Source organism: Adiantum capillus-veneris, chromosome 17, assembly GCF_014529385.1.
Source record: "Adiantum capillus-veneris isolate H3 chromosome 17, ASM1452938v2, whole genome shotgun sequence".
NCBI lineage: Eukaryota > Viridiplantae > Streptophyta > Polypodiopsida > Polypodiales > Pteridaceae > Adiantum > Adiantum capillus-veneris.
Genome location: NC_140947.1, coordinates 142,152,342 through 142,158,040, shown reverse-complemented (window position 1 = coordinate 142,158,040; position 5,699 = coordinate 142,152,342).

Sequence of the window (5,699 nt, the reverse complement as noted above, 5' to 3'; positions counted from 1 at the left end):
AATCAATTTTGTCGTCTCCTGCTTGAGCTAGTAGACACCGAATGGCAAAATTGGAAGCATCTACATGTATGTATGTGGAATATCTTATTCCAATCTGGTGCTTTCAATATTAGATCTGAGATGAAAGCTTGCTTAAGCTTCATGAAGGATTCTTCACATGCATCAGTCCACTCAAAGTGTGTAATCAAGCTATACATGGGTTTTGCGACTATAGCGTAAATGTAAATGAACCGTCTGTAATATCCACAATGCCCCATGAAGGCTTGAACCCCCTTGACTGTTGTTGCAAATCAGCAATGACATGTAATATCCACAATGCCCCATGAAGGCTTGAACCCCCTTGACTGTTGTTGCAAATCAGCAATGACATGAATGTTATCCATATCAGCAGCTATGCCACTCTTTGACACTATATGTCCAAGAATCTTTCCTTGTCTACCCATGAATGTGCACTTTTAGGATTTAAGCAAATCCTATAAAGTCTACATTTTTCGAATACCTTTTTTAGGTGTTCAAAATGATCAGCCCGGATTGATGAATGTACGCAGAGATTATCCATATAAACTTCCAAGAATTTCCTAAGATATTCTTTAAAAGCATGACTCGTCAATCTATGAAAGGTGGCAGGAGCATTAGTTAATCCAAAAAGCATAACCCGATAGGTTAAAATACCCCATTCCATTGCAAAAGCAGTTTTATGCTGATCTTTTGGATCAACCAAAAGTTGATTGTATCTCAAAAATCCATCTAAGAAGCTGTAAGATTCTTTACCTACAACTCGTTTTAACACATGCTCAGTGACTGGAAGAGAAAAGTTGTCTTTAATGGTAGCTACATTCACTTTTCTGAGATTGACACACACTCGTAATTTTCCATTCTTTTTGGGTACTACCACAATTGGAGACACCCAATCTGTGTGTTCAATTTCATAAATGAATTCGGCTTCCTTTAGTTTTTTAATATCTTCTTTAATCTTCTTAGAAAATGTTTTATTATATGTGTATGGCCTTTGTCTACTTGGTTTTGCATCATCTCTCATGGGTATGGTATGTTGACATATTTCTGGATCAATACCCTTGAGATCCTTGTAAGACCAAGCGAAGATATCTCGGTATTCTTTTAGCAAACTTAGCAAAAGCTCTTCTTCTTCCTATGTTAGGTCATTTGCAATGTAGGCAAGCCTAGTCTCTTCTCCTGGTTCAACCAAATCTATCTTTTTCGCGTTTTCAAGCCCTTCGTAGGACTCGCCCTATTTTCGTAGTTTTCTAACAGGTTGTTTGACAATGATTTTTTGATCTTGGAGAGTATATTTTTTGTAATGGGATGGAATACTCATTATATCTTTACCATCCTCTTCTGTGGTTCCCATTTCAATCGTATATATCTCCTCTAGAGCTTTTTTCAACTCTTGATACTTCTTTTTCTGCTCAACTCGTGTCATGGTTGACTCCTTGTCCTATTTTTTTGGCTTTGCTTGAGTATCCTTCCTCATTTTTCTTGATGTTTTCGACATTCCTGGATTGTCGTTTAAAGGATAATCGCCAGTGATTTTGTCCTTGACACAATCATGTGCATCTATCTGCATCAGGAACTGTGTTCTACTGGAAACTGATGGCATAGGTCTAGCTTTCATGTTTCTGGTGTCTCTTTCCGTCTATACCATTTTTTGTCTTCTCGGTTTCAAGTTAGGAAAGTAAAAAAAACTTTCCTCCCCTTCTTTCATGACTAGCTTAGCTCTCACATGTTCTTTTTCTGACCCCGAATCTTTTGCGGTAGCTGAGTGTTCTTCTAACTCATCTGTTGCATCGTAGTAGAGGCCTGAAAAAGCTTTCATCAAGACCTTGAGTTCCTCAATTTCATCTTCAATGTAGAGGGTTGAAATCATTTGGATGGGAATTATGTCATAGCCATCCTCATTGCAAAACTGAGTAGGCATTGACATATTCACACATACATCCATTTTCACTAAAATTTGAGTCCACTCAAATGGCTCAAACAAATGCTCTGGAAAGGGTTCAGGTACATAGGCTTCGTCCGTACAATCCCTTTTTAAAATACATTCTTCCCGTTTTAAGCTTCCATTTTTTGAAGCTCCGTACATCCAAATAGGAGTGTCTTTGTTCAACCATGATGGAAGCTTAGTTTCAGCCGAAGAGATTGAATCAAACTCTTCTATGGGTGTCTTCATGACATCTCTATAAGTGTGATGTTTTAGATTAACCCTTGTTATAGATTCCACTTGCTTCAAGTACAGATAATTGTTTCCCCGATCTTGGATAAGTTGTACCTATCGCATGAAAGGTCTTCCCAATATGATTTCGTAATTGAGTTTTTTTTCAAAGCCTACTGTGGCAAAAGTGTGTTGATATTCAATCCCACAGGAATTAACTATCACTTTTTCAAGCAGTCCTAATGGTCTTTCAATGTGTCCATCAACCAATTGCAGTTTCATTCGAGTTTGTCTAATGGCTGGCTGTCCCCAAGATTCCCATATTGCTTTTGTGGCTATGGCTATGTCTGCTCCACTATCCAGTATTGCCGTGGTTTCAATGTCATATTATTTCACTAGAAGGGGGGTGTTTCCTTCTTCCCCTTCATAATTTGTTCATTGGAACAAATCGAATCTCATTGTTGTCCATTTTGTTTTTTAAATTTTTAATTTTTTTTGAGATTAGCCCCGTTATCCCCACCTTTTCTAGGGTTTTCTGTAGATCATTCCATAAATATGATCTGAGTTTTAATAGTTCTCCCAAAGTAAGAGTGCACTGGATGGGTGTAGATATTATTGAATGAATGTTGTCTACTTCTAGGGTCTGTTCTGCTCTTTTTAATTGAGTGGTCTTGCACACTATGGATTCATCTTCGTTATATCCCAAGTAAGAGGGTAATTTTTCAAGGTCAATGGTTTTGACATTCCTGAAGCTTCAGATCCGCAATCCCCATACAAGGATTGTACATCCATGTCCATTTCAAGAGGTAGGTTGTCTAACCAAACTTCCTCTATAGGAGCCGACTTTAGAGTTAGGCTCCCATCATTGGTCTCTCTAACTTTTTTCCATAAGTGTCTTGGCCAGTCTTCTTCTACAAGTGGAATTCCATCTTAAGGCATTTTTGTTGTCCGGCACTATAAGTTTTGGCTCTTTTGTTTCAAGGTGGGGTTCTACCACCACTTCGGATTTTTCTTTAGTGTCTCTTACCACAAGCTCCTCAGGTTTTGCCATACTTTCAAGCTTGGGTTTTTGTTTTTCCAGCATTTCTTGCGTGATTCTTACCAAATTTCGATAAGCTTCAAGCTTAGCTGCTTCCATGTCTCGAGAAGAATAGTTTTTCCATTTATTTTTCATGTTTTGGCCTGCTTTAAGTCCCGCTTGGTAGGCTTCCAAGGCTGCATTAATAGGCTCAAAAATTTTATCAACCAAAATTGATCCTCCAGATTTTACGGTTGTTTCTTTGATTTTGCTTCCAGTTTCTTTCACCTTTTCCTGGAATAGCTTCTTTGCTTTCTCCTTGATTTCAGCCTTTTGTTTCTGCCTTCTCATCTCATATCTTTGCTTCTATTTCTTTTGGTCTTTTGAGAGGAAATTTTTGTATTCTCCAAATCATCAGAAGAGTTATGTTTCTTTTTCTTAGCCTGGGCTCTAGTGATTACCTTGATTGAAACAACCGGTTCACTCTTAGATGGGCTACTAGGTATCACTTGGACTACGTTTACTACTGTTTTCTCCTTGTTTAAAGAAATTTTTGGACAATCTTCCGGGAAGTGTCCTCTCTTTTTGCAACATTGTATGCAATAAAATTCAACTGGTTTGAGGTTCTTGTCAAGTTCTGGGCATTCATTTTTCCAATGATCATCTACACCACAGTTATGACAGTTTTCCATTCTTGGCTTAACCATGGGTCTTACCATAGGAGGTCTAACACCTCGATTAGCTACATAATATATTGGTGCAAGCTCTGGTGGAGCATAAGTCATGGGTTCTTTTATTGGTGGTGGATGTGAATTATACCAATCTCCTTCTACCATTACTGTAGATGGACTAGGCTCAGCATAGGGTGTAGCAGACACTAGTGCTTATTCATCTATGACTCCCTCGAGGTGCATGTACTTTACAAGCACTTCATTATGTTCTGGATACGGAGGTTGTTGACCCAACAGGGGTTGAGGTCTTTCCATACCCATAGGTGGGCTGGTGCCATATTAGGCTGATATCTGTACATGGCTTGTCCTTATGGTCTCATGGGCACGTACTGAACATTCCCATCATACTTTGGTTGGTAGTAGTACTCATTGGTCTCATGGTTGGTCCATTTACCCTCGATTGCACACCATTTCTGCGGTCTAATTGGTTGTCCCTGTTGAGGTATCCCTTGTCTTGGTCCTCTCATAGGTTATTTTTGCATGTTATTCATCATGTCGTTCATCCTTTTTAGCACGTCTTCTATGGCTGAAAGTGGTGTTGCACCAGCTGTTCCCGCTTGAGCTAGTTTAGTGGATGTTGTTTTCTCACTTTGGTTATTCTTAGGAAAATCTTCTTCATTGAAAATCTCACAATTGTCTCCTAAGTCAATAGCATCTGACACACACTCTTCTAGGGGTGTATGCTTCTTGCTATAGAGTATAGCATGAAGTTCTTTGTTTAGCAGTCCCTCTACAAACAATGATACTAGTTGTTCTTCTGCAGGTATCTCTAGTGTTGGACATCTGGCAATGTATTGTTTCATTTGAGTTTCACAATCCCTAACAGACTCACCATGCTTTTGTTTAAAGCTGTAGATTTGAGCTACCGTATTGTGTTTGATCCCCGTTTTAGAAAAAGTAGCTACAAATCCTTGAGCTAATGTGTTTAAGTCCATGCTTGACCTCGGTGGAATGTTTTGGAACCATGTCAATGATTTTCCTTTTAATGTCATTCCAAACCCCTCGAATTGAGTATGAAAATCGAATATATGTTCCGCTCTTAGCACTTGCTTAAATCTTGCTAAGTGATCGTATGGATCTCCAGATCCACTGTATTTTTTGACCCATTTTTGAAAATCAGCAGGTTTGACACGTCTATTTGGTTCAACTCATGGTCTCTTGGTAGTTGGTCATGTTCCAAGTCCTTCAAACCAATTTGTTGGAAATAGTGACTCATGTAGCCCTGGACTGGCCTTAGTGTCACCTGGTTTTCTACGTGATGAGGTGGTTTTTGGTTTCATTAAGCTCTCAGAAGATCTTTCACGGTGTTCATCTCTTGGAATAGTTTATGGTCCTTGGACCAATATCCAATCCCTTATTGAATACCCTTGGTATTTGGTTTGTTCTACCTCTACAGGAGTCATCATAATAAAGTTGTTATTATAACAATCCCTAAGCAGGTAGGTTGATAGGTCTGCTGATCCCTTATCCTTGATCTTCAAGATATAGATGATCTTCATGGTTGTCAGTTGTCCTGATTTGGCATGCGAAGTCCACAGACTCCGATCCTAAGATTATTTGTACTAAGCCGTTTCGATCCATATTGAGTTCCGTTTCGATCCATGTATATTTTTTCTTATTTGTTTGCCCTAATCTCCTCTTCAAACTCAATACCATGGTCATCAATGCGAATAGCATAGTCTTCGTTAGGATCCAGGTAAACTTGAGCTCCATGGCGATTAGTCTTATAAAATGAGAGTATATGCGTATAGCGCATTGTTGTTCGGTTTTCGAGTGAGTC